Below are 12,200 nucleotides of genomic sequence, written 5' to 3'. Positions count from 1 at the left end.
AGCAAGAGCTCATACCATAGTTCACACTAGGGAGCAAGATGAAGATGAAGAAAGTATCACATCACAATTTGTGACGAGGAAAGTACTTCACTATATGCAAAAATTGAGGATGAGTTTGTTGATATCCATGCATTCCATCACATATCTTTTAATGATGGTGATCCTCAAGAAGATAAGGATGCTAAGGATGCTGAAGATACGCCACCTTAACTCGAGGGAGGGGTAAAGAATATTATTGATGTATTGAAGAAAGTAAATCTTGGGGTTGATGATGATATAAGGCCTACATATGTAAGTGCTTCACTAGATGAAGATGAAGAGAAGAAATATATTGAGCTGCTTATAGAATTTAGGGATGTATTTGCTTGGAGTTACAAAGAAATGCCAAGATTAGACCCTAAAATTGTAGTTCATCATCTTGTTGTGAAATGAAGCACCATCTTGCTAAACAAACTCAACATCGCTTTAGACTTGAACTGGTTCCTTTGATCGAAACTAAAGTTAACAAATTCATCAGATTTCATTTGTGAAGTCAAATATTCTACATGGAATTCAAGCATTGTACCTGTAAGAAAGAAGGATGGCCAAATCCGAGTTTGTGTTGACTTTAGAGATCTTAATAATGCATGCCCTAAGGATGAATTTCTTCTTCTAATCCCTGAGCTTATGATTGATGCCACAACTGTATACGAGACAGTGTCTTTCATGAATGGTTCATCTAGATACAATCAAATTCGCATGGCACCAAGGGATGAAGAACTGACTGCATTTTGCACTCCTAAAGGTATATATTGCTACAAAGTAATGCCTTTTCATTTAAAAAATGTTAAGGCTACTTATCAATGAGCCATGCAAAATATTTTTGATGGCATGCTTCATAAAAATATTGAGTGCTATGTTGATGACTTAGTGATGAAATCAAGAAAGAGTGATGACCACTTGCAAGATTTGAGAATGGTGTTCGAACGACTTTGAAGATACCAACTCAAAATGAACCCTTTAAAATGTGCCTTTGGAGTTACTTCGAAAAAGTTTCTCAATTTTATTGTTCGACATTGAGGAATCGAGATTGATCAAGATAAGATAGATGCTATTTTGAAGATGTCTGAGCCAAAAAATATTCATGAATTAAAAAGCTTACAGGGAAAATTAGCATACCGTAGGAGGTTTATCTCAAATCTGGCTGGGAGATGTCAACCATTCAGTCACCTTATGAAGAAAGATGTTCTTTTTTAATGGGACCAAGCTTGTACCAATGCTTTCGAGAATATAAAGTATTATCTGATGAAGCCTCCAGTACTTGTAGCTCCTATACCTGAAAAACCATTGATTTTATACATTATAGCACAAGAAAGGTCAATAGGAGCACTTCTCGCACAAGAAAATGATGAAGGGAAAGAAAATGCCCTATGTTACTTGAGTAGGATGATGACACAAAATGAGATCAAGTATTCACCTATTGAGAAATTATTTGTGGCATTCATATTCTCAATTCAGAAGATGAAGCATTACTTCCAAGCTCATATTGTACAACTTATCTCTAAAGCAAATCCTATCAAGTTTGTCATGTCCAAGCCTGTCTTAAGTGATCGACTAGCAAGGTGGTACCTCCAATTTCAACAATTTGAAATTGTGTATATATCTCAGAAGGTAGTAAAAGGACAAGTGCTAGCAGATTTCTTGGTCGATCATCCAATTATGAATGATTGAGAGTTATCTAATGAATTACCTGATGAAGACGTAATGTTAGTGGAAATTCAGCCACCTTGGAAGATGTATTTTGATGGTGCTGCACATTGTGAAGGAGCCGGTGCTGTAGTGGTATTTTTCACTTCCTATGGAGAAGTTGTTTCCTACTCCCTCACTCTAACACAAAACTGCTCCAATAATATTGCCGAATATCAAGCACTCTTACTTGGGCTTGAAATGGTTGTTGATATGAAACAATTGCAACTAAAAGTTTTTGGGGATTCCAAGTTAGTGATCAATCAAGTCAGGTAATTATGAAGTAAAACAACCTGAGTTACTCCCATACTACAATTATGCTCAAAAAATGATAGGATGGCTTAGAGAGGTGACTATTCAACATGTCCCTAGAAAGGAAAATAAGAAGGCTGATGTGTTGGCATCTTTAACTTCTGCATTAGTATCACCTGATGAAATAAAAGTTGTGGTTTGCCAAAGATGGATAACTTCGCCTCCAGAAGAGCATGAAGAAGAATTTCTACAAGTTATTGCTACTTTAGAGGCTGAAATTGAAGATTGGGGACAACCAATAATAGATTACGTGTGTTATGGAATATTGCCAGAAAATCTTCTAAGAAGGACAGAAATCCGACGACGAGCCCCTCATTGTCTTTATTATAAAAATACACTTTATAGGCGGTTGTTCGATGGAGTTCTCTTACGATATTTGGGTGCAGATAAATCTACTCAAGCTATGCAACAAGCACATTCTGGAGTATGTGGAGCGCATCAATTTAGGACAAAACTTTATTTTCACATAAAAAGGATGGAATATTACTGGCAAACTATGGTGAAAGATTGTCTGGATTATGTTCGAAGATGTAAAGCTTGCCAATTTCATGCGAATTTTATAAATCAAACCCCATAAGTATTGCACCCAACTATTACCTCATGGCCATTTGAAACCTGGGGTTTGGATGTTGTTGGACCATTGCCTAAGTCCTGTGGTGGACATTTGTATATCCTGTTTGCAACTGACTATTTCTCAAAATGGGCAGAAGTTGTTTCTCTTAGAGAAGTGAAGAAAGAGAATGTCGCTAGCTTCATTTGATTCAATATTATCCACCATTTTGGTATTCCTCGATACATATTAACAGATAATAGCAATCCATTTGATAACAAGTTATTGACGAAGTTATGGGATCTTTTTGGCTTCAAGCAACTCAATTCCTCTATGTATTATGTGGCTGCTAATGGTCTCGCTGAAGATTTTAACAAGACACTCTGCAACTTGTTAAAGAAAGTTGTTTCCAAGTCTAAGAGAGATTGGCATGAAAGAATGGAAGAGGCTCTTTAGGCATATAGGACTACGTATTGCAAGCCAACATAAGTGACTCCCTATTCTCTTGTTTATGGAGTTGAAGAAATCCTTCCACTTGAATGTCAAATCCCATCATTGCTCCTTGCCATTCAAGAAGGAATCACTAATGAAGAAAATGCTCGGTTACGCCTTGAAGAATTGGAAGCTCTTGATAAAAAAAATTTAGAGGCCCAACAAAGTCTGGAATGTTATCAAGCTTGTCTAGCTCGATCTTTTAATAAGAAGGTTCGTCTTAGATGCTTCCAAGTGGGTAATCAAGTTCTTGTTGAAAGAAGGCCCATTATTACTTCTCGTCGTTCTAGAAGCAAGGTCTCTGCTAAATGGGATGGACCATATGTGGTATAAGAAGTATACTCATGTGACCCTTACAAACTTGTTGACTCAGAAGGATTGCGCATTGGCCCCATCAATGGAAAGTTCATAAAGAGATACTATCCTTAAAGAAAAGAAACACGCTTCTTAAGGTATGAGCATAAATTGCATGTTACTCCTAGGCTGCAAGAGTATAAACTGTGCACGACATCAAAAACAATATCCGCTAGGTTGAAAATCTCGAAAGAGGCGGCCTTGGCAAAAGTTAGGACATCAAAAAAATCACTCTTTTAGAACTATGTTATGACTTGATCCTCTTCACTGAGGTACATAGGTGCTTGGAATTACATTCTGAGTTCAGTCGCATGAGTATCCAAAAAATACAGTCTCTCTTGACCCTCTTTGCTGAGGTTCGTGGTGCATAGAGTTACATCCTAAGTTTAGTCTCATAAGTTCAAAAGAAATGGGGCACACTATTATTTGTGCATCACAATATTCTTATAGATTGTCATATATAACGTGTGAATTAGAGAAGGCCAATCAAGACAGAATTTGAATTGACTTTAAAGAAATATTCGTGCAAATTCGTAAAGCTATTAGCTGTGAATATTGTACATGTTGTAGTTCTATGAATCTCCTTTTCGGCTTCTCTACACTGAGATATGAGTATTTTTAATAAGATCATGCGAATATAAATCTGTCAGTTTTTCTGCATGTTAAATTCATTTTTGAAGTTTGTTTAGAATGATCCTGAGAGACTTGAGCTATAAATTTTGGATATGTTTTAGATTAAGAAGTTTGGTTTCTGATAAATTAAGTCTCTCTTGGCTTTGATTCTCTCATATAATGATATATCTCTCGTACTATCAAAACACACAAGGTGATAAACAATGGTGTTTAAGGGAAAGTCCAACCTTAATGCGATTACGTCAATGCATCAATATGAGTAAATAACTCTTGAATATGAAACGTAAAAGAAATACTTGAATAAATGTGCAATATAATGCAATCAAAAGGATTTCTAAAAGAGTGACAACTATCAATCAGAATGCTAAAAAAAGGGACCAAAAAAAATAGTTCATAACAAGCTAGTCTTCGCAAAGCTAGAGAAACATCAACACATTTGTTGTACTCTTGTTCATCTGCTGAGACTTTAGATTCGACATCTTCGACTTCTTTCTTGGCAGCATCTCGGAGGGCTTTTAACTCCTTTACCTTTTTTCTTGCCTCCTTAAGGGATTGACAGACATCAGAAAATTCTTTGAATTTCTTATTTTTTTTCATTTAATACAAGATCAAGGTGTTTCTTGGCATTTAGGTATGGATCAGATTTTTCAATTTTCAGGGCTTTATTAGCGAGGGATGATCATTGCTTGGTCATAGGAGGTGGCAAGTTCAAAGAGAGACTCCAATAAGTTCTTCAAAGGAGAAATATCCACCCCCATTTCATCTACATCCTTGAGAATTACTTGGATCTTATCCTTAAGAGAAGAAACAAGTTTTGCAGTAAGATCAGCAAGTTTAGAACAAATCTTATTCCAAGCTCCCTCGAAAAAATTCATTCAAAGTTTTGAGATGACTTGCTTTCCGTCAAAAATGGACACGGACATCGCCGGTTTCTTATGGGGAGGATATTCTACATTTGATGTAGTCCTTTCATGTGGGATAAAAGTAGCCTCTCACTCTGATTTGGGTGACAAAATTGATTTTCTTGAAGTCGGCCCCTCTACACATTCATTACTATCTTGTGGCTTACTTTGGTAAGAAGTCTCCAAAATGCCAACATCGTTTGCCTGCAATAAAAATAATAATAATAATAATATATATATATATATATATAAAAGAAGAAATATAATAGTTAGTAGAATCATGTGGTATCATGGAATGAAAAAAAATCGTTACCTCTTTAATAGTTATCAAAGTCCTTGAAGAACTAACATTGTTGTCGGAAATCTCTACCGGATGTGAACTATCATCGTTTGGCGTGTCAGAAGGTAGTTTCAATTACTTCCAACAATGATCACTACGGGTGCTACTACTTTCATCTTGAGATGGCCGCTTGTGAGAGGTCCGTTGAATTTGAGTTGAATACTTTTCTTTTTGAACTTCTTCAAGTGATGATCCTTTGATCTTGTCTGGAACAACAACTTTAGACTTCAAAATAGGAGGTTGACTCACAATTAAGACCTCCTCGTCTTGCTTTTGAAGAACATTAGTATCCAGACCAACAACACTCACCAAGGATTGTATATAATTTACAAGAAAATTTTCATGCACCTTTTCCCACCAAGACTTGTAATTGAGCGAAAAGAATTTCTTCAAGTTGGACCCACTAGGAGAAAATATTGCTCTTGCCCTAGATTTTGTCAGCACATAAATTTGTGCAAACCTTAAACCCTAGGCTAATGAAGCTTCACAAAAATCTCGATCTAAGGAACATCTTGAAAAAAGTCAAATTGACAACTGAATCTATTGGGACTATAAGGCTCCACAATAAATATATTTTCATCCCTTAAAGTGAGATAATTTGACCGAAGTCTCATAAAGAAATTTGATTGAAACTCCTTTTCAGTGTCGTCGTCGCGGTAGTGGTGAGCATTAGGCATTTTGATCAATGTTTCATCCCAGACAATGGTTCCCCCTCAATGTATATGCTTTCTTGTATCCTCTTTTTCAAAATACCTGACAACACCTTCACCAAAAAAGGAAGCTATAAGAGGATCAGCTGATCCACCTTCTAATGGGTAATGAGTTTTGAAGTAATAGGACGACCAACCATACATGTAATGAATTGAAAAACAAATTTGGACTAGATCAAGTCGTGAGAATCTTGAAATTGTATTTAGACCTTCGTAAATGCTGGCTAAGACTGGAACTGCAAGGCTAACTCTTCGTCCATATGCTAAATGACATGCGATTCTGAAGACGCCCGAACGAATAAAGTCAAATTCGTAAGAAGCACAAATACGCACAACCAACAAGATAAAAAGGATACCAAGTATGTTTCATTTTTCTTGTGACTCTTAACTTCTAACTTGTGAAACAAAGCTTTTTCAGCAGGAGACCAATTAATAGACTCACCAATTACGCCAGTTGGGTTATACGATGACTTGAGACGGGCGGACTTTTTTTCTCTTCTTAGTGGGGGTTGTCCATATTTTGTATCTTTCTTACACCAAAATTCTACCCATCTTTCCACAGAAACATTCGGGTCATGATTATTCTCTACTCGGATCCGATGAAAGGCATCAAATAGATGCTCACAAGAGTGAAGGAGAAACATTTTTCCCTTATCAAATATGCCTAAAAGTTCTGCAACATTTGGTATGACTTTCTCGTAAAGACTTCCTGTTATGGGTAAACCACCAATCACGTGTAAATTCCAAAGTGATATAGATAGTTCTTCGATTGAGGTAAGCAGTATATTTGTAACAGGACACCAAGCTTCGCAGAAGGCTTGCAAGATGTTAGTGTTACGATCATAAGTAAAAAGTGAATCATACACAACATCATATATTTTTGCATCCTTCAAAGTCTAGCGATTCCTACTAAGGATATCTTCATCCCACTCCCAATAGCCTGGAATATAGTGAAACTCTCCATTAAGTGTTAAAGTGTCATCCCATCGAATCTCTTCATTTATGATTCGTCTCCCCAAACATGATAAAGAAGTTGCAATATTTTTTGTATGATGATTAGGAGTGCAAAGTACCCACATCTTAGGAGGACGGTTGTTATATTCAATAGTCCAATTATCTAAACCAGAAAGTTCCTCCAAAGATGGCCATAGAGCAACATATTGGCCAGCTAATGGCGTACTTACAAGCAATTTGGTCTCCACCTCACTGTCCTTATGATATGATATCACAAGGTATCATAACTCTGAATAAGAGAAAGTCAAATCTCTAAAGTAAACCATGATTCAATTTGGGAAAAAAAGGAAAAAAAGATATTTTATTAGCTCTTAAATTAGTAATTCAATAATCATGGTCATGAATCTCAATAATGAACGATTATGTTCTTTGAGCAAGAACTATGCCTAATCTAGATGGTGGAAAGTCTTTACAAATCTCCTAAAGTCTTTGCCTTAGATGGTATAATGTCTTTGGCTTGGACTATAAGATGTCTTTGACTTAGACAGTGTAAAGTTTTTGCCACAAATCATGTAAAGTCTTTGTCTTAGACAGTGTAAAGTCTTTGGCTTGAACTATGCGATGCCTTTGACTTAGATGGTGTAAAGTCTTTGCCACAAATCATGTAAAGTCTTTGCCTTAGATGGTGTAAAGTCTTTGGTTTGGACTATGGGATGCCTTTGACTCAGACGGTGTAAAGTCTTTGCCATAAATTATGTAAAATTTTTGCCTTAGACTGTGTAAAGTCTTTGCCACAAATCATGTAAAATCTTTACCTTAGATGGTGTAAAGTCTTTGATTTGGACTATGTGATGTCTTTTGACTCAGACAATGTAAAGTTTTTGCCACAAATCATGTAAAGTATTTGTTTTAGATAGTGTAAAGTTTTTGGCTCGAACAATGCGGCACCTTCGGATCAAACGGTGTAAAGTCTTTGCCAAAAATAATGTAAAATTATTTATAATAATGCAACACCTTTGGTTCAAATGATATAAAGATTCGCTGGATAAGAAGAAATATTATTTTATTTTATTTTCACTTGAAAAATTAAAAGAAAAAAAATTAGACCTATGACCTAGAAAAAACAAAAGGAACTTGGCCGTAAAGAAAATAAGTGCATATGAATTAAAAACTATTTATTTTAGTTGGCAATTCATCTAAGACAAATAAGCATGCATGCTGGAATTTGTTTTTTTAAAAAAAATAAAATAAAATAATGCATTGCTACAAAGTCAACAAAAATGGCTATTAATTCCTATGAAAAATTATGTTTCACTCTTTCAAAAGTTGTTTACAACATCACTTGGATTACATATATATATATATATAATGATGTGATGGTGTCAGTAGAATAAAAAATAATGTGAACAAGGAAGGAAAACCTAAAAAAAAATATGAACAAGGTAGAAAGACGTAGAATTTGTTTTCATATGTTCACCTTGTGATTGCTATAGTTCTCCTCTTTCAGTAGATTCTCTTATGCTCAATGTGATGAGCTGCTATTTATAGAGGGGTTTAGAGAGGACACTAGTAGCCTAGTCCAAAACAAATTCAACTTTGATAGGTTGCATATTTTTGGGATAAGGACGAGGAAAATTATTTTTCTACTAAAAACCTAGAAGTTTTCATAAATTTTGTCAGTCTTCCAGTTGAACTTGACCTATTGAGGCGGTAGTACTCTTTATTTCCAACAATAAATGGATATTCTTAATAAGCATATCAAGTGTCCTAAATAGCTTCAAATTGTAAATGTGTTTGATGTTTGGTGCGAACCAAAAGTTGACTAATCTATGTAAATGTTAAATATATGTTGTCATATTATTCTTGGAACGTGAGATCCAAGCCACTCCAATTGGCACTTTGTCATGTATTAATATGTTCCACGTGGTGCAAAAAAATTATATATCTGTCTTCTTCTTCAAAATGTAGATACAATTACTTTAACAAGATGATAACTTTCTTTGGTAATTGTAATTCTCCATCAAAAACGTAGCAACCAAAAAAGTTCTACTACAAGTTGGAGGATATTTTTACTAGGTGCTTCAAGCCCAGCTTCAACAAATAAAATACTTTGACAAGAGTTGAAGTATAGGACATTTGTAAACATTAAAATTATATTGGATTTAAATTCGTAAATTAATTTGGACTATGTAAAATTTAAGAAAAGTCTAAATAATGTGGCAATCCAAGTTAAATTAATTAAGCCACTAAAATTATGTTACGTGTCAAAGTTATGTGGCAATTCAAGTCAAATTAAATAAGCCACTAAAATCATGTTTGTGGCAATCCAAGTCAAATTAAATAAGCCACTAAAATCATGTCATGTGCCAAAGGTAGGTTGCAATCCAGGTCAAATTAAATAAGTCATTAAAATCATGTCACGTGTCAAAGTTATGTGGCAATCCAAGTCAAATTAAATAAGCCACTAAAATCATGTCACATGTCAAAATTATGTGGCAATTCAAGTCAAATTAAATACACCACTAAAATCATGTCACGTGTATATGTGACATGTTATGACCAATCAAATTGAAGCTTTTAACCAAAGGCATCTGATTGGTCAGTTCAAACAGACCAATCAAATCACACAAGCATACCACTCCCTACAACTATAAATAGGGGTTCTTATTATTCTCAGAAGGGGAGGGGTTTTGAAGAACAAGAAGCAAGAAGAGAATTCGTGGATCAAAGGCCGCAAATTCTCTACAAAGCTACAAAGTTCAAGTATCAAATTCAAGTTCAAGTTCAAGATCAAGAACGAAGGCAAATATCAAAAAGTTTGAGATCAAGTTACTTGTTCATATTTATTATTCGTCATAACCGTACAAGTGTTCGTGACGAATAATTCAAATTCAAATTTGAAAATGAAGATTCAAGATCAAGCTATTCAAACCCTTGATTCTAAATCAAATTCAAGTTCAATATATTACATATTAATTGAAGAATCAGAGGATTATCATAGAGATTGTAACACGCACTACATTTTGAAATCAAATATTACACTTTGTTACTCCAATTTTTCGGTCTTGACTATTTATTTATTTCGACTCAAAAATTTGTTGTTTACAGTAATATTTAATCTCAGATTTCCAGTAGCCATCACATTTGTTACCTTATTAAAGTCATTTTAGTATTTAATTATCAGAAAATTTATTTTCATCAAAATGATAAAGATAACTTTTAATTTACTATGCCCTAAAGTCATTTTTCTTCCCATCAATATCACCAACTTCACATCACCACTCCAGTCAATACTTAGATATTACTATAATTTCTAATGATCAAAATTTCACTAAATACTATCTGAATTGCTGAAGTTATTATGAAAAAACAATAATTTTCGTACCTATCGAAAAATATAGTTTGAAAATGGTTTGCGTCATTTCAACCGTAGAGATATAAGTCAACCAAGTCAATTATATCGGCTATAAGTTGTCAGAATTTCAACTTATTTTAATTATACGTAACGTGTGGTCCTTATTCTTTTGATGTGACTCTTTCCTAATTCCGCATATCATTTGAAAATTAGAAATCTATTAGGTCATGAATATAACTTTGTGTTATTTTTTATTTTTTTTAGATAATTTGAAGTGAAATTTTTTTTTGTTACTTTTCAAATTCTTGAAAATTTTAACAGAATTTTATGATCAAATACATTTATGGAGTTGAACTCCGAAAAAAAGTTGAAACTTTTCATGGCCAAACTCCGAGTGAGTGAAAGCTTCTCATTGATAGGAGTTGTTTACTATAATTAGAGGTCTTTCGGGGTCAATTTAAGTTGGCTATTGATCAAAATTAAAACTAAAGCAATTTACTCTGTTATTAAATTATTAAATCTAAATCAAATTAATTTAATCGGTTTCGAGATTCCTTTGCAATAGGAGTGGACTGAGTTGGTATTCGTCTATTAGCCTTCCGAGGCTTTTTTTCATGCAAACATTATCAAGTAAGAAAACTGAACCTCTGAATAGACTAGACTATAAGGGCCATCGTTCAAGGACCTACGTTCAGTTGTTCAGTTATTAATCATATATAAAAATAAAAAAATAATTTAATTTTTTATAAAAAAAATACAACAATTCATTCAAAAAGAAATGAATTGTCTTCGTGGCATTTTGAATCTTATAATTCTTGTTTTTATACCAAAATTCTAACTATGTTTAACTTCGTAGTGTCATTTAAACTCACAAAACACCATTCATCTTTAGCAAATAGCACCATTGTCTGTTAATCCAATATGTATATATAATTATAAAAAAGCTGGCCCTTTTTGTTAACTTTTATTTTGGCCTTTTTTTGATTTGGTTAAATAAATTTTCATGAAAACATATATATATATATATATATAATACTTAAAATTGTTCAAAAATATAATGTATTTTGAATATATAATTATAAAAATTATATATATAATTTGTAGGTTCGATTATTTTTTTGGATTTTTTGAGAAAAATCAAAATCAAATTAAATATTATCATTTTTAAAAAATGTAAAACCAAATCAAATCAAAATAAGTTAATTCATAGATTTAATTCAATTTGAATTGATTTTTATCCAAACTATAAACACCCCTAACTGTAATTAAATGCCAATCTTTCCCCTAACTGTAATTAAATGCCAATTTTTACTCCGTTCCATCTATCTTGTTTGTCATGTTTGATCCATAAAGAAAATATTAACTAAGAAAATAATTTACTCAAATTATTCTTATTTATTCTTTAGAGTCTGTTTGATATTTTTCTTCTAAAAATATTTATTGTTAGAGATATTTTTTTAAATAGCTTTTAAAAAAAGTGATTTTGAAAAAAAAAAACATTTTGTGTTTGGCTAATTTCATTTGAAAAATGCTTTTGATAAGCATATTATATTTGACTAATTTTTTTTAAAATTGCTTTTGCTAGTCAAATTATAAAAAAGAATAGGTATCAATGCACTTTTAATATTAAGAATATTTTATAAAGAGAAATTATTTTAAATATCTATTATAAAATTTTTAATAGTTTTTATTTTTATTAAATTAAAATATACATATTCAAATCTTCAATTAATATTATATATAGATAAATAAAAAATAAATTAAAAATTGATAATATTAACATGATGATTATATAATTAAAATTATCAAGCAAAATAAATTTAAAAATCATTCCAAAATTAAATCACTACCTACGAAAATTTATCACAAATAT

The 12,200-nt window shown here is 32.8% G+C and overlaps 1 protein-coding gene across 2 annotated transcripts in view; it reads left to right on the top strand.

Moving 5' to 3' along the window:
- The window catches only part of LOC129887508 (G-type lectin S-receptor-like serine/threonine-protein kinase LECRK3), a 31,013-nt gene that overhangs the window by 16,486 nt on the left and 2,327 nt on the right, over positions 1-12,200 (top strand). The window lies entirely within an intron of this gene.

Source organism: Solanum dulcamara, chromosome 4 (assembly GCF_947179165.1).
Source record: "Solanum dulcamara chromosome 4, daSolDulc1.2, whole genome shotgun sequence".
In the NCBI taxonomy this organism is placed as follows: Eukaryota; Viridiplantae; Streptophyta; class Magnoliopsida; order Solanales; family Solanaceae; genus Solanum; species Solanum dulcamara.
The sequence above is the reverse complement of the archived record's forward strand: the minus strand, read 5'-3'. Positions and strand labels throughout refer to the sequence as shown.